The 20,990-nt window shown below is 61.2% G+C and overlaps 1 protein-coding gene and 1 long non-coding RNA gene across 20 annotated transcripts in view; one reads left to right on the top strand and one right to left on the bottom strand.

Annotated features, from left to right (window-relative positions):
* The window catches only part of BRSK2 (BR serine/threonine kinase 2), a 68,624-nt gene that overhangs the window by 20,884 nt on the left and 26,750 nt on the right, over positions 1 to 20,990 (top strand). The window lies entirely within an intron of this gene.
* On the bottom strand, positions 17,483 to 18,215 carry LOC123568825 (uncharacterized). The gene is made up of 3 exons (XR_010580710.2): positions 18,078 to 18,215; positions 17,885 to 17,960; positions 17,483 to 17,611 (listed from the first exon to the last, which is right to left on the bottom strand). It is a non-coding gene; the product is annotated as an uncharacterized lncRNA (long non-coding RNA).

Consider the following 20,990-nt stretch of genomic DNA (forward strand, 5'->3'; position numbering starts at 1 on the left):
TTCTATTTGTGGGTGTTGTAGAGAATGCGCCGTCCAGAGACAGAGCCGCTGCTGTGGTGGGTGGGGGATGCCTGAAGGGCGCAAGGACGCTTTGGGGGTGTCAGGTGTGTCGGCCCCCAGGTCGTGGTTTCACACACGTGTGCTTTAAATGTGTGCTGGCTGTCGTGTGTCCGTCACGCCTCCACAGAGCTTTGGGAACCACCGAGATGGGGAGCCTGCCGGAGACGCAGGTTTTCTGAGCCCACCAGCGGCTCCAAAAGCAGAGGGAATAGCCCTGCGTGCAGATGGGGCGCTCATGACGTCGTCCTCGCAGAGCGGTGATGGACGCAGAGTCGGGGTTCCAGGGATCGTGACGTCATCCTCACAGAGCGGTGATGGACGCAGAGTCGGGGTTCCGGGGATCGTGACGTCGGCCTCGCAGAGCGGTGATGGACGCAGAGTCGGGGTTCCAGGGATCGTGACGTCGTCCTCACAGAGCGGTGATGGACGCAGAGTCGGGGTTCCAGGGATCGTGACGTCGTCCTCGCAGAGCGGTGATGGACACAGAGTCGGGGTTCCAGGGATCGTGACGTCGTCCTCACAGAGCGGTGATGGACGCAGAGTCGGGGTTCCGGGGATCGTGACGTCGTCCTCGCAGAGCGGTGATGGACGCAGAGTCGGGGTTCCAGGGATCGTGACGTCGTCCTCACAGAGCGGTGATGGACGCAGAGTCGGGGTTCCGGGGATCGTGACGTCGGCCTCCCAGAGTGGCGACAGGCACAGAGTCGGGGTTCTGGGGTTCGTGACCTTGTCCTTGCAGAGCGGTGACGGCCCAGAGTCCGCGCCCAGCGCAGTCATGCTGCTGTGTGCGATGGGTGCTGGGCCTGCAGACCTCGGTGCTTCGAAGGCCCCACTGCCAAGCACAAGACGCCCCTTTTGCCCTCGTCAGACTCTCTGGTCCCCGGGAGTGGATTTGGGGCTGCGAGTGCCAGGCACACACTGTGTCCCCGAGGGCTGGTCACTCACCCAGGCACACCCGTGGCCCTGAGCCAGCACAGCCTGACGCCTGCCCTCAGAAGCCCCCACCTGCCTAGGGTGGGGCCATGGGGGAGGCTGGTCCTCCCTTCTCTGGGGCTGGGGGACCCCGCTTCTGGTTGAGAAGGCCACAGGTGCCCCCCCCCCCGGCACAGCAGGGCACCACCCAGACCACCGTGGCCTGAGGAGGAGGTTTGGCAGCCACTTGGTAGGAGGGCCTGTGACGGCCCTTTTGTGCAGAAGGTGGGTGTTTCCCCGGTCTCAGAGGCCAGGGCCCTTGCTGGCTGGGGTGGGGGCTCCCGCCCAGGGCCCCGCTGAGGGGGGCAGGAGCAGGGGCGGAGAGAGCAGCCGTGCGTCTGCCTTTTCTGCTCCGTCACCATGGCAACAGATGGAGATTTGGCAGGAAGGAGGAGGGGGCGGGCTTTGGAGGAGGCAGCCCAGGTTTGGAGACCAGCTGGGGATCCTCAGCGGCCTGAGCGGGGGGCTGCAGCCTCAGGCTGGCTGGGTTCCTCCTCCCCGGCCACTGAGCCAGCCTTGCTGAGGGGCGAGTGGGCTCTGGATGTGCTCTGAGCTTCCTTCCTCACAGCCTTGCTCCTGGGCCAGAGCAGCAGGAAAGGGGCCGGAGCGGGGGGCCCAGTTCTGCCCTATCTGGCCCTAGTTTGGGCACTAGCCTCACCCTGTGAGCCCTGAGGGCCACCCCAGCCGATGGGCACCTCCCTGCCGGCCCTGCACCCCACCCTTCCTCTGCTCCCCAAGAGAGCCCAGGTCTGGCCCAGCGGTGGGCAGGGGAGGGGCTGCCGATCACAGAGTGCCAGCTGGCCACACTCCCGGCCCACAGCTGCTCCAGCCGCGCCACCACAAGGCCAGACCTGGCTCTGCCCGCAGCCCAGCTCAGCAGGTGTGTGCCGTGCTTCCTGGCTGGCCAGGGCCCCTGTGCACTCACACGCGTGCTCAGGGGAGGAGTGTGCTCACACGTGAGGGATGCAGCCCCCATAGCAGGGACGGGGCACCTCGCCAGCACCTGGTGGGCTGCACCTGCCGGGAGGGCCAGCTGTGCGGATTCCCGCGCTGGTGCTGCCTGCCCCCGTGTGTGGAGGCTTCTGTCCACCAGCCTGGCTTGGCATCCCGGCCCTCGTCTCGCCCTCCCCAAAAGAGCTCAGCCCCTGTGCTGTGCTGTCCTGTGGGGAACGTGTCCTCGCTCACGGCCTTAGCAGCAGTGTGGTGGGAGGAGTCTGAGCTCTTTGGTCGGCAGGGCCAAGGGAGCAGGTGCCCTCGGAAAATGGGAAAATGCGGGACAGGGTGGGGCTGGGGGGAGGGGTTCAGTGGTGGGAGGGGCCCAGCGGAGCTGGGGTGTTCATGGGAAAACCTTTCCTGAGCCAGGGACGGTGGCTGGGGGGTCAGATATGGCAGCTGCAGCCCAGATGGGATCCTCTTGCTTGCTGGGAGTGGGCAGCGGTGCCCCGGCCACCCAGAGCGACTCCGTGTCCCAGGCCCATCGGGTCTCTGCCCCGGCCACCCAGAGCAGCTCCGCGTCCCAGGCCTGTCGGGTCTCTGCCCCGGCCGCGCACGGCAATCCCGCGTCCCAGGCCCATCGGGTCTCTGCCCCGGCCACCCAGAGCAACTCCGCGTCTCGGGCCTATCTGGTCTCTCCCCCGGCCGCGCACGGCAAACCCGCGTCCCAGGCCCGTCGGGTCTCTGCCCGGGCCACTCACAGCAACCCTGCGTCCTAGGCCCATCTGGTCTCTGCCCCGACCGTGCACGGCAACCGCGCGACCCAGGCCCATCGGGTCTCTGCCCCGGCCACGCACGGCAACCGCATGACCCAGGCCCATCGGGTCTCTGCCCTGGCCGCACATGGCAACCCCGCGTCCCAGGCCCATCGGGTCTCTGGCCCAGGGCACAGTCTTGGCAGTCACTGCCGGGGGGCGGGACCGCCCATGGCCCCCCACCGTGCACAGCCTCCCTGACTGCTGCAGGCCTGAGGGGTGGACGGGTGGGGCTCACTGCAGGTGCTGCCCCCAGCACCCCAGGCCACCTTCTTCACGTGTTAGGAGCCCACGTTCAGCACCGCCATTCCTGGGGCGGATGGGGCTGGGCGGGGGCTGGGGTGGGTCTCTCCCCATCTCATGGCGCCAGCTCAGACCTGAGCCAGGATCTCTGGTTGGAGCCAACCGGAAGTCTAGCGGCCGTGAGCTCCCCTGGGGGCTTCTGCCTCCCACGTGGCCCCTGGGGATGGCCCCTCAGAACAGCCCCTCGGGGTGGTGTGCCCTGACCTCACTGTCCACTGGGGTCAGCCCGGGGGACCCTGCCTCTGGCCCACTTCTCCCACCCTGCAGCCCCTTGCAGGGGCCACTAGGAGACTCGCAGAGGCAGGGCCCCAGGACCACGGAGGGAGACCCATCCCTCTCGGGGGCTTCTACAGGGCCTGAGCTGTCTCTGTCCAGCCCCGAGGGCCCTGGCAGTGGTATCTCTGTGGGAGGAGGGGGCCCTCTGCCCAGGCTGTGCCCTGGCCTTCTGCCCTGGGAGCCCCACAGCCCACATGGGCCTTGGCACCCAGCTCCCCAGCAGGACTTCCCCACGCCAGGAAGGAAGTGGGCATGGGCGTCTGGGGTCTGTGTGCCTGGAGCTGAGCCACGTGGCCTGGGCGCCCTGCACTGCCCACCACCCACTGACCCTGACCACAGGTCCGCAGCAGGCCCTGGGCAGAATGGGGAAACCAAGAAGAGGGGCCTGAACTGAGCCTGGGGTGGTGGGGCCTGGCACCCCCACTCCATCAGCCCCTCCTGCCATCTCTGGGGCCATCAGTGGCCCCAGAGCCAAGGAGCAGCCTGAGGGGCTGAAGCTCAGGCGAGGACAGGTGGGCGGCTGCTGCTCCACAGTGGTGGGCAGCCACAGCGCCCGGCCCTGCCTTCCGCCCCGAGGAGAATGGGCTGCCTCCCACACTGGACACGCGGCGCAGGCCGCTTCCTCACACGCCTTACTGTAGCCAGACTTGGAAACAGTCATGTGATTCCCAGGGATAAATAACTGCATTTTCTCCATCTGTCCTTAGTTTAAAAACAATTGTTTGTTGATTTAAAAGGAAGCGTTTACCTTCAAATATAAAGAGATTCAAATTGTCCTGTATGGACTAAGATTTGTGTTGGTCAAAAATACCACACCCCAAAGTTGCCATTGTTCCATTGTTTAAAATTCTACATGCAAATGGAATCTCCAGAGGCCGGGCAGGAGGAGGACGGCCTGGGAGTGACCAGGCTGCTTCTCCACCTGGACAGCTGTCTCCGTGCCCCGTGGCAGTCGGAGGCTGGGGATGCCACTGCCCCACAGTGTGCTCCAGGGATCTCAGGATGCTGGGAACTTCCCTCTGCAGAGTTCGCATCACTGGGATCCCAGGATGAGCTTGTGTGTGGAAAGCAGCGTTCATTAGACGCTAAGGAACCTCAGAGCGTGCTAAGGTGCAGCTTCAAAAGCAGCAATTCTTTGGAACTTAGGCCAAGGAAGATTTGTGTTTTGGAAATGGCAGATATTTTATCACTGACATTGTTTAGTGTAGGGTGATAAAAAGTAGACTGAATTTTTAAAATGAAATTCGCGTAATATAAAATTAACCATATGGAAGTGTACAATTCAGGGACCGCGCATTCACCGTGCTGCGTGGCCACCATTGTCTAGTTCCAGAACATTCCACCCTGCGGGACCCTGCACCATTGTGTCCTCTTGCCCCTCCTCCATCCGTGGGAGCGTGGCCTGCCTTCCGTTTCTGGACACGTCACAGACGTGGGTCCCAGGCTGTGCGTCCGTCTGCGTCTGGCTTCGTTCACGCAGCAGAATGTCCTCAGGGCCATATCTGCTGCCATCCCTGTTGGGGTTTTCTTCCTTTTGAGGCTGAATGCGCTTCCCTGTGTTGACCAGACCACATTGTTCGCCCGTCATCTGCCGTGGATGCGTGGCTGCCTCCACCTCGTGGCTCTCAGGAGTGGTGCGCTGTGGACCTGTGTGTGTGTACCCGCTCGGGTCCCTGAGCTCAGTTCCTGGGAGCCTAGACCTGGGAGTGGTAATTCTGTCTTTACCTTTTTAAAAAAATTAGTTCATTTATTTTTTAGAGACAGGGTCTCACTCTGTTGCCTGGGCTGGAGTGCAGCGATTCAATTCTGGCTCATTGCAGCCTTGGCCTCCTGGGCTCAAGCGATCCTCCCACCAGCTTCCCAACGTGCTAAGATTACAGGCTTGAGCCACTGCACCTGGCTTGTGTTTAACTTTGAGGAGCTGCCAGACTTTCTCATTGGACCTAGTTTTAGTCGGCCTCCTTTTTTTTTTTTTTGAAACGGAGTCTCGCTCTGTCGCCCAGGCTGGAGTGCAGTGGCATGATCTCGGCTCACTGCAACCTCTGCCTCCCCGGTTCACGCCATTCTCCTGCCTCAGCCTCCCGAGTAGCTGGGACTACAGGCGCCCGACACCAAACCTGGCTAATTTTTTGTATTTTTAGTAGAGACGGGGTTTCACCGTGTTAGCCAGGATGGTCTTGATCTCCTGACCTCATGATCCTCCCGCCTTGGCCTCCCAAAGTGCTGGGATTACAGGCGTGAGCCACTGTGCCTGGCCCTCATTTGGGTTTTCTAAGGCCCCACAGCAAAGGCAGCCTGGTGCCCACTGGATGACTGGCACCCCTGCCTGCCTGGGGTATGCCTCGCCCCCTCGGGTCCCTCACTTTGTAGAATGCGTTGGCTTGGAGGAGCCTGTTACCTGCTCGCTGCCCACAGGGTGGTCCCGGTGGAGGACTTGGAGTGGCTGCCCCTTCTGTTGCACAGGCTCCACCATGGCCTCCTCGGCCACTGTCCCCTGGGAGGGCAGCTGTGGTAAAGGCCGGAGCTCCTAGCTTTGGGCAGGTGAGTGCCCCTGGCAGTTCTGTTCTGTGATGTAGGTTTTTCAGACTGGGAAAAGTTGAGAGTTTCAAGATCCATTGCCAGTGGGAACTGGAACCAGGCAAGCTAAACCATTATTGCTCCCGGCAACCCCAGGGCTCACCTGGTTCATGGGGACCTCTGCAATGGCCAGGGCCTGGGACCACCCGATCTAGGGCAAAGGGAGGGGGAAGGGGAGGGATGTGATTATAAAATTTCTGTTTTAATTTCAAGTACAATAATGTTGGCAGATAAAAACACACAAACCAAAGCACTTTGATTTTGTCAGTAACTATTAAGAGTCTGGAGGGTCCTGAGGCCGGAGGGTCTCACGAGCACAGAGTGTGATGCCCGTGAGGACGTGACCACAGCATTGAGCGTTCTGTTTCCTGGGTGGCACCTCTGCGATGCCATCCACTGTTTGGCAGAGTCAGTCTTCTAGAGATGCTCTTGTGAAAACAGGTTTTTAGGCTCATGTGCTCCCTTCCCGGTGCCCGTCACCCCTGCCTGAGGCTGTGGCCCAGGCTCAGCTCCCTCGGGCTGAAGAGCTTCCCACACGTCGTGTCCAACACGTTCCCCCAGCTTTCCTTCAACTGCCGATGGTGGTATTTAGCCTCGGTTTTGGAGGATACTTTTGCTGGGTGTAGAATTCTGGGTTCCTTCAAGTGCTTAGCAGGTGCTACACCATGGTCCTCTGCTGGTGAGAGGCAGCCGCCACCAAGGCCCTGCGTGTGATGCTCGTCTCTGGCTGATTTTGAGGTTTTCTCTTTATCCTTTGGTTTTGTGAGTTTCGCAGTGACCCACCTTGGTGTGTTCCTCCAGGTGTCTGTCCTGCTTGAGGTTCAGTGAGCCCTGTGGATACACAGACTGATGTATTTAGCACATTGGGGGAAATTCTTCATTTTTGTTTAAGTTTGCCCTCTTCAGCCGGGTGTGGTGGCTCATGCCTGTAATCTCAACACTTCGGGAGGTCAGGGAGGGCGGATCATGAGTCAGGAGTTTGAGACCAGCCTGGCCAACGTGGTGAAACCCCATCTCTACTAAAAATACAAAAATTAGCCAGGCGTGGTGGTAGGCACCAGTAATCCCAGCCACTCGGGAGGCTGAGGTGGGAGAATTGCTTAAACCAGGAAGGCGGAAGTTGCGGGAGCCGAGATTGCGCCACTGCACTCCAGCCTGGGGGATAAAGCAAGACTCCATTTCAGAAAAAAATAAAAATAAAATGTGTCCTCTTCCCTATTTGCTCTTTCCTGTTTTGAGGGACTCCAGGAACAAGTGTCTTAGACTATAGGACGGACCTGCAGGCGCCTGACATGCTGTGAGGTCTCCACCTCCCTCTTTTGCTCTGGTGCTTGTCAGGATAGTTTCTGCTGGCTGGTCATTGAGGTCACTGTTCATATGTATGGTATTACCTTACCCTTTTGTGAAAATTCTAACATTTGGGTCACCTGTGTCCTGCTTCTGTTGGCTGTTTCTTCTCTTGAGGGTGGGTCACCTGTGTCCTGCTTCTGTTGGCTGTTTCTTCTCTTGAGACTGGGTCACACTGTGTCCTGCTTCTGTTGGCTGCTGCTTCTCTTGAGGGTGGGTCACCTGTGTCCTGCTTCTGTTGGCTGTTTCTTCTCTTGAGACTGGGTCACACTGTGTCCTGCTTCTGTTGGCTGTTTCTTCTCTTGAGGGTGGGTCACCTGTGTCCTGCTTCTGTTGGCTGCTGCTTCTCTTGAGGGTGGGTCACCTGTGTCCTGCTTCTGTTGGCTGTTTCTTCTCTTGAGACTGGGTCACACTGTGTCCTGCTTCTGTTGGCTGCTGCTTCTCTTGAGGGTGGGTCACCTGTGTCCTGCTTCTGTTGGCTGTTTCTTCTCTTGAGACTGGGTCACCTGTGTCCTGCTTCTGTTGGCTGCTGCTTCTCTTGAGGGTGGGTCACCTGTGTCCTGCTTCTGTTGGCTGTTTCTTCTCTTGAGACTGGGTCACCTGTGTCCTGCTTCTGTTGGCTGCTGCTTCTCTTGAGGGTGGGTCACCTGTGTCCTGCTTCTGTTGGCTGCTGCTTCTCTTGAGGGTGGGTCACCTGTGTCCTGCTTCTGTTGGCTGCTGCTTCTCTTGAGGGTGGGTCACCTGTGTCCTGCTTCTGTTGGCTGTTTCTTCTCTTGAGACTGGGTCACACTGTGTCCTGCTTCTGTTGGCTGCTGCTTCTCTTGAGGGTGGGTCACCTGTGTCCTGCTTCTGTTGGCTGTTTCTTCTCTTGAGACTGGGTCACCTGTGTCCTGCTTCTGTTGGCTGCTGCTTCTCTTGAGGGTGGGTCACCTGTGTCCTGCTTCTGTTGGCTGCTGCTTCTCTTGAGGGTGGGTCACCTGTGTCCTGCTTCTGTTGGCTGCTGCTTCTCTTGAGGGTGGGTCACCTGTGTCCTGCTTCTGTTGGCTGTTTCTTCTCTTGAGACTGGGTCACACTGTGTCCTGCTTCTGTTGGCTGCTGCTTCTCTTGAGGGTGGGTCACCTGTGTCCTGCTTCTGTTGGCTGTTTCTTCTCTTGAGACTGGGTCACCTGTGTCCTGCTTCTGTTGGCTGCTGCTTCTCTTGAGGGTGGGTCACCTGTGTCCTGCTTCTGTTGGCTGTTTCTTTTGAGACTGGGTCACACTGTGTCCTGCTTCTGTTGGCTGTTTCTTCTCTTGAGACTGGGTCACACTGTGTCCTGCTTCTGTTGGCTGCTGCTTCTCTTGAGGGTGGGTCACCTGTGTCCTGCTTCTGTTGGCTGTTTCTTCTCTTGAGGGTGGGTCACCTGTGTCCTACTTCTGTTGGCTGTTTCTTCTCTTGAGAGGGGTCCCATTTCCCCACTTCTTTGCATACGCCATAACATTTTGTAGGATGCTGTATGTTGTTTATTTGGAGCAGCAGTTCAGACTGAAGTAGGAGCCATCATCCCGGAGGGGCTCCCTGCTTGTGTTGGGCTTGTGGGGGGCTGCTCAGCCAGATCCAAACAGGACTTCAGCTGGGCTGGGACTGGGGGCCTGCCAGCAAATTTCTGTTCAGCTGTAACACATATCCAAGGGCCTGAATCCCTGGGTAGGGAAGTTGTTTCTTTTTTTTTTTCTGTAGTGCCGTAAGTGCCTGTCACTAATAGAAGCTCAGTGAATACCTGATTGATTGACTGATTGATCGATTGATTGATTGAAAGCAGCAAGTGTCTGGGAGCTCCTCATTACAGGTGTGTGTCAGGTGTGAGTCTGGGCACCGGGAGGCCTTCGCTCAACTGTGTTTGGGCTCTGCAGGTGCATGTCAGGTGTGAGTCTGGGCACCAGGAGGCCTTCGCTCAGCTGTGTTTGGGCTCTGCAGGTGCGTGTCAGGTGTGAGTCTGGGCACCAGGAGGCCTTCGCTCAGCTGTGTTTGTGGGCCCTGGGACATGATTCCCTCTTGGGTGGTGTTTCCAGCTGCTGGCTGCTCAGGCAGCTCCGAGCACTGAGCTGTTGGGTTGGTGGCCTCTCTGTGTCTTTCTGTTATCTTGTTCTGCTCTGCTGGGTATTTTCTCATTTTTTCAGTCCTTAAATAGTTTCTTATTCTAGCAGTTATTATTTTTTATGTCTTAGAGCATTTTTATGTTTCTTAGTTGTTTTTGTAGACCTTGTTTATAGATGCAATCACTCATTAAATCCTAGCACATTGGTGCAATCAACAGAATTTTTGAAATATTTGTTTTGGCCAGACATGGTGGCTCACGCCTGTTTTCCGAGCACTTTGGGAGGCCAAAGCGGGTGGATCACTTGGGGTCAGGAGTTCGAGATCGTCCTGGCCAACATGGTGAAACCCTGTCTCTACTAAAAATACAAAAATAAGCTGGGTGTGGTGGTGGCACACACCTGTAATCCCAGCTGCTCAGGAGGCTGAGGCAGGAGAATCACTTGAACCTGGAAGGCGGAGGTTGCAGTGAGCTGAGATTGTGCCACGGCACTCCAACCTGGGCAACAGAATCAGATTCTATCTTGATAAAAACAGAAACAAGAATGTTTGAAATATTCATTTAATGAGGGCCAGTGCTGCTGCTTCAGCTCCAGGCTCCGCACCTTCTCCCACACCCAGGCACGTGGTCATTAGTCTCAAAGGAAGCCTGGTTGAGTGCGGAGCCGCCTCTCTCTTGGTTAAGAGGGAACATTGTCTTGTCTGAGTCTCTGGAAGGCAGGGCCTCTGCCCGGGGGCTTGGTGTCTGTACACGCATGTGAGTGTGCATGTGTGTACCTGTGTGTGTGCGTGTGTGCGCGTGTGTGCGTGTGTGTGTGTGATGGCCTAATGGGCAGGGAGTGGGGCAGCCTTGTCAGGATGAGACAGATTTTGCTGCAGGGCCAGCCCCCACTCTGCTGGGCGTGACCCCGACTATCCCTCCTGTTGGCCCAGAGAGGGGAGAGGCCGGCCGGGGCTGCCCCCGACCTGTGCACACCCTTGGCAGGTGCTCCGGGGTGTCTGCAGCCCACGGCCTGCCCTGCACTCAGGCTGACACAGACACTTTCAGTTTCCCAAGTCCCCTGGAGACAGGCAGGCCCAGGCCCACCCTCCGCCTCCTCTGCCTGCCTGCTTCTAGAAGGTTCTTGAATGTTTTGAGGTTCCCCCGTCATGGCCAGGCTCCCTCTTGTTTAATTCAGGAAGGTTTAACAGGTGAGCATGAGGTCCGCCAGCCTGGGCCTGGGCTCCTCCATGCAGGCCCTGCCTGGACCTGTGGCTCCCCCAAGTCCTGTCTGCACCCCCTTGGTCCCCAGCTCCAGCCTCTTCCTCCACTGCCTGGGCTGTCCCCTGGGGACACACCTCCTCCCTGCAGCCTCCTCGCCGGCTGTCTCCCTCTTCGGGGCCTGCCTGGGGGAGTCCTCTGGTCACTCCTGTCCTCAGCTCTCGGTGAGGCTGGCAGTCCCGGGGGCTCAGCCTCCGTGTGGCGTCCAGCAGGTGCAACTCCCTGCTTTTCCACCTGACTTTAAGAGCCCGGCTTGAGCCTTTCATGGGGAGGGCGTCTGTGCCCCCCAGGGACCCCCCAGGGCCCCCTCGGCCCTCTGGCTGGGTGCTGACAAGTAGGTCTCAACCCTGGAGCCTGCCTGGGGCCTCCCACCAGCATCTTTCATTTGGGTGCAGAGCAGAGAGGGGTTTGGGACGCTCACGGCAATGTCCTCAGATCTTCAGCGTTCAGATCTTTGGGCTGCCTGTGGGCTCCTGGCTTGGCCGACCCTGGGCCTCTTCCTGGTGCAGCCCGAGGCTGTGCTTTGGAGGGGAGGGACAGTGTAGGGGCTCTCATTTAATCTTCACTTCCCAGGAGGGGGTGTCAGGAGACCCCTGAGGCTGGGCACGCCCAGGGTCACACCAGGGAGGGAGGCAGGCGTCTGCAGTCTGGCCCTGGCTCCAGCCCACCCTTGCCCATCTCGGGCTGCACAGATGCCCGCCTCTGCTTGGCAGGGACCTGGGTCCTGGAACAGCCTAGGGCTGGGAAGCTGCTTCCTTCTCCACTCTCTGGTTTCCAGTGGGAGCCGCATCCCACCTTTTGTTTGGGTGCTGGGTTAAGAGGTGGGAGCCAGGCGGAGGCAGCGGAGCGGCTGCAGTGCGTGTGAAATGCTTCAGGGCGGCATGAGTTTAACTGGAGAGGTTCCTTCCAACGTGAGCAGTTGTCTCCCAAGAGATGCGCCGCCCCTCCCTCTGCGCCTGGCGCTGGTGGGCGGCGGATTCTGTGGGATCTATTGATGTTCTGAGGATGTGCTGAGGGCCTGGCTCCTTCCTGTCCCTGCCCCGGCCCCTGCCCCGGCCCCTGTGTCAGGGCTGTTACTGTGGGCGTGCGGGGTGGGGGTGCATAGAGCCTGGATGCCTCCAGACTGAGGAGGCGAAGGGTCGGGGAGCAGAGACCTGGGCGCTAATGAAGGAACGAGGCTTCAATGTCTGCGGCAACTTCAGAGGCCCCTCTCGGGGCAGGTGGGGGGACCCCCAGCCTGGGGAGCAAACCTGCCGGCCCAGCACCGGGGTCTCTGCCTGAGATGTGAGCACGGTGGCCTGATCAGGGCCCGAGAGAGGATGGGGCAGGTGGGGGCGGGGGCGGGCAGGCTGGGGGTGTCACTGGGCCTGCTGGGGGTCTAGCCTGAGGTTGGGGTGCCAGGTGGGGGGAGGGTGCGCCTCTGCCGCATCATCGGGTGTATTCGAGGCGGGGTCAGAGCCAACTGTGTGTCGGGTGAGAGCCCAGCCCAGCCCCAGCTGTGGGCCCCCGACGGGAGCATGCAGATGGGTGATCAGGGGTGAGCCAAGCAGATTGGGGGGCAGGGGTTGGCCAGGCCTCATTGCAGCTCACAGTCCCCAGCCCCCACCTGAGCCATTTGGTGCCCTGTGTGTGCACAGAGTCCCAGGTGGGGCCTGCCCTCCTCCAGCCTCTCCTCCACCCTGTCTGCCGTGTGCCACCCATGGGGTGCTCTGGGGAAGGGTGGGGGTCCCTGTATCGCTGGGGGAGGTGTGCTGGCCACAAGGGGAGCAGCTTATGGGGCCGAGGCTGGCTCAGGGTGCAGGAGGCTCTGTGGTGGGCCCTGGCGAGTGAGGAGCTGTGGGGACGGTGCAGAGGGGCCTGTGCACCTCCTGAGTTTGCAGTTGCTGTGGTGCCCACACCCCCAGGATGCATGGCTGACCGCAGTGCCCCTGGGTGACCTCGACAAGCGTGTGGCCCGGATAGGGCCTCCGAGGTGCTGAAGACCTGCTTGCGAGGACACTCCACTCTGGCAGTCCTGTCCATGGTGCTGGACGAGCTCTGGAGACCCCCACAGGCATGCAGGTCTGACCGCCCAAGGCTCGGCTGCCTGTGGGGAACTGGACACGCTCCCTTCAGAGTCTCCCAGTGCCATGTCCACTCCCCAAGCCAGGACCGGGGGGTGACGGAGATGAAGCTTGTGCTGGCCCCAGGTGGGGGCCACTGCCTGCCCAGGAAGCTCCACAGCCAGTCCCAACCTGGTGATGCGGTGTCAGGAGGATGGAAGGTCTCGCAGACCTGGGTTTCTGAGCTCCTGAGGTGTCTGCGTCCCCTCCTGGGAAAGGGAACAGAGCTTTGCAAGGCTCGAGGGGAGGGCAGTGCAGCTTGGGAGCCTTAGCTTGGCCAGAGAGCAGCCCGGAGGGTCGATGTCCAGGTACCTCCAGGGCCCTGAACCCAGGACCTCCCCAAGGGCTGTACCTCGTGGGGGCGCGGTGCCTCGCGGGGGGACCCGGTGCCTCGTGGGGGGCGCGGTGCCTCGTGGAGGGCGCGGTGGAGACGTTGGGGTCATGGCCGTCCAGGCTTCAGAGACATCAGAACTGGGGACCCTCCCCTGAGTCCTGTCCTTAGTGTCTTGAGATCTTGAGATTGGGGGTTGGTCCGAGACCTCGTAAATGCTTCTGTGCAGAGCCTTCAGTTAGGAGCTGAGGCCTCTGGCCAGGTTCAGGCCCATGGAGAGTGTGCGTGGGAAGTTCCGAGACCGTGAGAGGGGCAGGGGCGTGCTGCGGCCACAGCGGTCCTGGAATTCGAGATGCCTTAGGAGGTTCCTGATGAAGGACTGTGCCCACGGACAGTCGTGTGAGGGCGGGCGGCACTCGCGAGCTCCCCAGGGCTCCACGAACAGCAGACATGTTCTTTCACGTTCTGGAGGCGGGAAGTCCAAGGTCCGGGGTGGGCCGGCTCTTCCGAGACCTCAAGGAAGCCCTGCCCCAAGCCTTCCCTGCTGGGCGATCCCCGTGCCCCAAGCTTCCCCCGCTGGGCGTTCCCGGTGCCCCCTGGGCCTGCAGAAGTGCCCCCCACCGTCTTGCTTTCACCCTCACGTGGCCCCCCGCTGTGTCCCCAGCCGCTTTTTCCTCGGTCTTTGATAGGAAGGCTGGTTGTTGGGTCAGCGTCCACCCCAGATCCCCAGCGATGCTATGTTGAGATCCATAACTTAGAAACCTCTGCAGAAGCTGTTTTTCCAAGTCAGGTCACATTCATGCACCCCAGGCATTGGGACACACATGGGGCCGCCATTCTACCTCCACATTCTCCAGCTGTGATGTGGGACCTGGTGGACCCCTCGGTGTCCCCGTGGCCTCCAGAGCTGCTCCGTGAGCCCCAGGGAGCCCCAACATCCCCCTGGAGTGACAGCAGGTCCTGCCGGCCAGGTGGAGGGAAGTCTGCTGGGTGTCCACCTGCCAGGCCCTCACCCGCCACTGCTTCATGCGGGGGGTGCCCCAGCACTGGGTGGGTCTGAGTGTGGGGGCAAGAGGAAGAAGGGCAGGGAGAGCCAGGTAGGGACAAGGTGTCCTGGTGAGGTGGCCCCCACCTGCCCTCATGATCCCTCCAGGCAGACAGTGGGGGCTCTGTAGCCAGTGTGGGAGTTGGGGGTAGGTGAGGGACCCTCCAGGCAGACAGTGGGGGCTCTGTAGCCAGTGTGGGAGTTGGGGGTAGGTGAGGGACCCCTTCACTGCGGTGGGCCCAAGTGGCAGGAACTCCCCCAACATTTAAAGGAGAAAGGTCCAGGACCCCTTCACCAGGACCTGGACTGCTTTGCGTCCCGGCAGGACGGGGCAGCTACGCACCTGCTGCCCCGCCCTCCATCTGCGTCCAGCCAACAGGCCGTCCCTCCCACGCTTCACCCTCCATCCTGGCCTGGGAGGCCCAGGCTCAGGACTCGTTGGAACCGCTTGGACAGAGGGAGTCCTGGGGGCCAGGCAGGGCCCTGTGGAGCCTGCTGGGGTTCTGTTCAGACAGATGGGGGCTCTGGACCTGGGCCTCTGCCAGGTGGGCTCCCTGGGACCGGCTGGCAGGGTGGGCTCCCTGGGACCGGCTGGCAGGGTGGGCTCCCTGGGACCAGCTGGCAGGGTGGCAGGATGCTGGGGGAGAGCAGGACCCCCTGGGCTTCATGCTTCCCCTTCCTGGGGCTCCACACAGCACCTCGTGGGCCCAGAGAGGTGTTCTCCCTGCCTCCATGGGCGAAGAATCTGGGGCCTTGTCAGAGACTGTGGGGTCGGTGGGATTGGCGCCAAGGCCCTGCTGCTGAGGCCACGTGTTTCCCACTCAGCGAGGCTGTTCCTGCCAGGCGTGGGGACTTGGATCCTGGTCCTGAGCGCCGCCCCGAGGCCTGGGATGGGAAGCCCGACGTCTTCATGGTCCTGCGCTGCGTGGCCGTTTGGTCCCGGCGCTCTCAGCACTTGGAGTCTCAGCTCCCCGGGTCATCAGTCCCAGCCGCTCGGCAGGTGGCTCTGGTGAAGGCGTCACCCAGGGCTGCCCGGTCTGCAGTCTGGGCTGGAAGGGCTACTTCCTGGGGGGTCCCACAGGCTGTGTGGGGGCCTTGGGTCCTCAGCACCTGGACGCCCTGCAGGGCACTGCTGCAGGACATGGCCACTGGGCTCCCCTGAGCTCCCCAGAGTCCAGGAGGAAGCTGTGGTGTCCGTGTGGTCTGTGGATGAGGCCCACTCGGTCCCAGAGGCGCGGGTTGGTGACAGCGATGGGGCAGGTTGTCGCCTGTGCTGGTCTCTGGGAGCCACCTGGGTGGGGTGGGGCCAGGGCAGGCCTGTCCAATGACCCCACTCCTCAGGACTTTTCCTCCCGGCAGCCTGGGCCAGGGGCCGCGTTCAGCACCAAGGACAGCAGCCCATCCCGCGCGCACGCCCTCCCCCACCCCAAAGCTCGTCTCCTGCCCTGCGTCCTCTCCACTGGTCTTTGGGTAGATGAGCTGTCCCCGTCCTTTCTCTTGGAACCCACCCCCTTCTGAGGGTGGGTAACAGACACCCAACGGTGTCCCCAGGTGGTCCTCCAGGCCGTGGCACTGGGTGTGCACTGTGGAGATGGGAGGAGGTGTGGGGTGGGGGAGGGCGTTGGGAGGACACCCCGGGGCTGGTGCCTCAGGCCTCTGGAGAGTGGACTTGGGGCCCCATGGCTGGGGAGGGCTGAAGCAGGGCCAGGGCACAGGTGGGAACGCACACTGGAGAGAAACTGAGTCAGGAAGCTGTCTGGTGAACCCAAGGGGGTAGGGGCTTGAGCACCAGGTCTCCACCGCCCAGCGGGCTCCTGGCAGCCCCAAGCCTCTTCCCTCCATGCCTTGGGGAAGTGAGTGCAGCTGCTCTAGGTCGTTAGGGAAACAGCCGTTTCCTCTGTGCGTGAGGCTTGTGCACGGCACGGCCGGGTCCCCAGTGCATCCCCTCACGTGACACTGAGAGGCAGGCCCCCGACTGCCCGGGTGCAGGGCTTGGATGCTGAGACTCTGCCGCTCTATGCGGTGCCGTGGTGAGCACACCTCACCTGTCCAGCCTTCCCCCTAAACCCAGCGCTCCAGACGGTGGGCCAGCTCCTGGCTCCTAGCCTGTGTGCATCCATTCAGGAAAGCAAACACCACACACCAGTCCCTGTGAGGCCTCGGGTGCTCTGGGTGCCCAGCTGCGTGGGATGGGCAGGGCCACGTGGCCATCAGGGCCTAGATGGAGGCCTGGCAGGCAGCGGGCACTGGGGATGTGTCGTGGTGGGGTGCGCTCTGCTGGCAGCTGGGCTTGGGTCTGTGAGGTGTGAATACCCGAGACGGCCATCCCAGGGGAAGGCAGAGGCTTGAACTGTCACTTTATTCCTTTCAGACTCTGCAGGAGAACAGGACACACTGGGGAGGACGCACGTAGCCCTCGGGGGGTGCCCAGTCCTGGCAAGCTTGGTCTCAAGCCTGGGTCTGTCCCAGCAAATCTGGGTTGTGCAGGGAAGGCCCTGGGGTGCCAGGGACTCGCAGAGGCCCTGGGTGAAGGCGCCGCGTGTCTTCTCTGCGTGACTCCCACCCGTGAGGTGTCCCCCCTCCAGGAGGTGGTTGCTGGCAACGGGAATGGGGGCAACGGACGGACCAGCAGCCACGTGGTGGGGAGCAGAGAGGGCCTGGGGGTGCAGACACGGTCAGGATGTGGCAGGGCTGCTGGGAGGGAGCTCAGGATCCCTCAGCCAAGTGCAGGTGGGGAGGGCCTCATGAAATGGGACCCCTCTGCCTGGTGGGAAGCCCCCTGGGTCTGCATGCGGGGGATGGGGGGCAGCACCCCAGGCTGTCCCCGTACCTGCTGTACAACTTCGGTCTGGCGCATGCCGGGGCGGTGAGGGGGCTGCAGAGGGTCCTCCCCCAGTGCCAACACTGCCACCTGCCCCAGGGGCCCTACCCAAACTAAAGAGCAGCCGGTCCAGCCCGAGGCTCGCCTGGCTCCTGGGCCTGCAGCCCCCCATCCCCTCTCCCCACAGCCCCACAGGCTTCCTGGGGGCAGGGCGCTGCCGGCAGAGCTGCAGGACTGAGCCCTCACTGCCCCTCCAGAAAGTGCCAGCCCTCCTGGGTAGCGGAGTGCAGGGGCAGGGGCTGTTTGCTGCCTTGCCTGGCCCAGGCGGGAAAAGGCCCCTCACTTCTTGGACAGCCTGGTCAGAGACCATGTACAGGGTGGTGCCGGGGCTCCCTTTGACTCTCCTGGCTGACTCAGGAGCACCCAAGGGCACCCGTGATAACGCACCAGTCTGCTCCCTGAGGCCCAGCAACCTCATGGCGTACCTGTGGCTTCCCTGGGATGCCCTGGGGCTCCACGTGCCAGGGCCCTTCCCTGTGGGGGGCACAGGGAGACTGGGCACCCGCCAGCGCACGCTCCCACAGAAATGGTTCTGGCGTGAGCTGCTGTCCCCGGCTGCTGCGTGCCGCCCGCCTCCTCAGGGCCCTGGGCAGTGATCTGTGGCACTGCACGGCCTCCCTCTCAATGGCCAAGCCTGTTTGTGTAAAGACAGTAATTAGAGCTGGAATCTCAATCGGAAAATAAGCCAGGAGTTCCAGGGGTGGATAATGAAGGGTGGCCCTGGGCTTCCCGTCCCCCATCCTCCAGGCTGCGGCCCAGTCAGGAGGGCCTCTCATGGCACACTCCCCACTCCCTGCCTCCAGAAAGTGGCAAAACTGCTCACAACCCAAACATTCCGCTCAGAGAACCCCGGAGCTGAGGGGGACCAGGACACAGAGGGCTGCCTGGGGACTCAGGGAAGCTTTACCTCGGGGGCCACCTCCGTGCTGGGTTCTGAGGAGTGTGTAGGAGTCTTCAGAGTACAGTAAGGGGCAAAGGACTTTCTAGGCATAGGGGCAGCAAGTGAAAGAGGATGCAGGCAGGAGGAGTAGTCAGAGCTCCAGGACGCAGCTGGGGACGGCTCTCCTGCACCCAGCCTGCTGCGTCCTGGCTGCCTTTACCTGAGCCACGGTGGGACTCCTGAGCACAGGCAGGAGGCTCTCGGTGGCTGTGGCTCCTCTGTGACTCCGTTGCTGTTCGAGAGGCCGCCTGCCACCTGCAGCCCCCAGACCCCAGCCTCACGGACGTGGGCAGGCTCTGTGGGTGCGGCAGGCCCACCCCGTGGCTCCATCCCCTCCAGAACTTCCTCTGGGAAGGTGGGGGCTTGCCAGGAATGTCTTGTTCCACATGGTCCACTGTCCTCACAGCCCTTCTGAGCCACATGCGCTGGCAGGGAATGGAACCAGTTTCCTCATCTGTGAAATGGGGGTGAAGGGGCCCCCCTCAAAGCAGCGCCTGGAGCAAGGCCAGTGCTCTGAGACATGGCTGTCCTGATTTGTGATGGGCCCAGCAGTGTCCTTTCAATATCGGCTTCTGGGAAGTTGGGCCAGGTGGCTGTCACTCCCTCCCGTTGTCAGTCCCCATTTTCTTTCCTTTTCTGGAGGTCGGACTGTGCTCCCCACACCTTTTGGCTCCTGTCATTCAAGGATGTGTGTGCGCACACTGGGAGTGTGCCTGTTTGTACATGTGTGTGCACAATGGTGTGTGTGTGCGCGAACGACAGGGAGTGTGTGCACTGTGGGTGTGTGTGCATGTGCACTGGGGTGTGTAATCGTGTGTACATGCATGGGTATGTACGGGCGTGTGTACTGTATGTGCACACGGGTTACTGGGGGTGTGTGCACTGGGTGCTTGTGTGCGCTGGGCGTGTGTGCGCATGGGTGTATGTGTCCTGGGTGTGTGCGTGTGTGCACGGGTGTGTGTGCACAGGGTATGTGCACTCGGTGTGTGGGCATGTGCACTGGATGTGGGTGTGTGCACGTGTGTGTGTGTGTGCATGCATACAGGTGCGTGTCTGTGCATGTGGCCACACGTGCTGTCCCTGCCCGGGGCCCTGCTGCTCTGTAAACAGCATCCTGCCGTGCTCAGCGGTGAGCATCTTCTGTGGTCTGATCAGGTTTCGCCACTGTTTAATGGCTGCCCCGTGCCCTTGGTGGCTGTGACCTCATGACTTACCTCCTGTGTGGGGCCATCTTTTGTGAAAATGCAGAACCACGAGGGCCACCCTCCCTGGGAATGCTGTCCCGGCGGCCTTGGGGACTTTGACCACAGCCTCCCTCCTACTTCACCCCGGCCCTCATGATGCCCTGGGGCAGGGTGTGGGCCCTACATCCTTTGGGGTCTCCTGATCACTCCTGAGGGGTCTCTTGAGGGCGCCTTGTGCAGGCACCTCTGGGTCATTTCTTCCCTTCTTTGGGAGCCTCTGTCCTGGCCTCTGCATCCTCACAGGAGTTTGTCCTGGGGGGTTTTAGGAGCTCGATGGCCTTCAGACCAGAGGCTGTTGTCAGGGACCACGCCTTAGCCTTGCAGCCATGTTTGGAGGACATTGAGCTCTTGCTTCTTTCCATATGTGGGGCTGAGTCCTTCCTGCAGGTGCTCCCTGCCCTGGGCCAGCCTCATGCCTGGGGAGGGCTGCGCTGTGGGCACCTCCAGCTGCCCTGGATTATGGGTGAAGGGTGCCAGGCCCTCCTGAGTGCTCCCCTGGCCAAGCGAATCACAGGCCTTGTGCTGGATCAAAGGCCGCCAGGGAGAGGCAGCTCCCCCTCCCTGAGCACACCCTGCGGAGGCCGCCCCCCTCTGTGCCCAGCCTGAGTCCCCGCCCGGCCTGCAGCTCCCCCTGCCTCTGGGGAAGCCCGTGTCTCCGGCAAGGTCCTGGGTCCCCCACCCGGCCTGGGCTCACCCATATCCGAGCGTGATGCCACACAAATGAAACCGACAGAAAGAGCAAAGCTAAAAGCCGATGGGGCAGGTGGAGTGGATGCTTAACACGTGAGACGAATGAAGGATTAATTTCCCATAAAAATCAAAGGGCTCTTGCAAATTGGTAAGAAAATGCACACATGTGCCGGGCGCGGTGGCTCACGCCTGTAATCCCAGCACTTTGGGAGGCCGAGGCGGGCGGATCACAAGGTCAGGAGATCGAGACCACGGTGAAACCCCGTCTCTACTAAAAAATACAAAAAATTAGCCGGGCGCGGTGGTGGGCGCCTGTAGTCCCAGCTACTCGGGAGGCTGAGGCAGGAGAATGGCGTGAACCCGGGAGGCGGAGCTTGCAGTGAGCAGAGATCGCGCCACTGCACTCCAGCCTGGGCGACAGAGCGAGACTCCGTCTCAAAAAAAAAAAAAAAAAAAAAAAAAAAAAAGAAAATGCACACATGTGCATGCACCAGTATGAAAACGGGCACAGGGAAGGAGCCCAGAGCAAACCCACATGGTCAGTAAACACCGGTGACGTCCCGCGGGTCTCCAGAGTGAGGCCGAGTCTGGGTGAAATTTGAGCACAGCACGTGCACGGAAGGATGGCGTCCACTAAAGCCCAGTGGGAATGCCAGCCAGGCTCTGGGTGTCTGGGTGCTCCTAGGAGGTGGCGTCCCCTGTGATAACCTGAGCAGGCTCTGGGTGTCTGGGCGCTCCTAGGAGGTGGCGTCCCCTGTGATAACCTGAGCAGGCTCTGGGTGTCTGGGCGCTCCTAGGAGGTGGCGTCCCCTGTGATAACCTGAGCAGGCTCTGGGTGTCTGGGCGCTCCTAGGAGGTGGCGTCCCCTGTGATAACCTGAGCCGGCTCTGGGTGTCTGGGCGCACCTAGGAGGTGGCGTCCCCTGTGATAACCTGGGCAGGCTCTGGGTGTCTGGGCGCACCTAGGAGGTGGCGTCCCCTGTGATAACCTGGGCAGGCTCTGGGTGTCTGGGCGCACCTAGGAGGTGGCGTCCCCTGTGATAACCTGGGCAGGCTCTGGGTGTCTGGGCGCTCCTAGGAGGTGGCGTCCCCTGTGATAATCTGGGCAGGCTCTGGGTGTCTGGGCGCTCCTAGGAGGTG

This window comes from Macaca fascicularis, chromosome 14, assembly GCF_037993035.2.
Source record: "Macaca fascicularis isolate 582-1 chromosome 14, T2T-MFA8v1.1".
Lineage (NCBI taxonomy): Eukaryota > Metazoa > Chordata > Mammalia > Primates > Cercopithecidae > Macaca > Macaca fascicularis.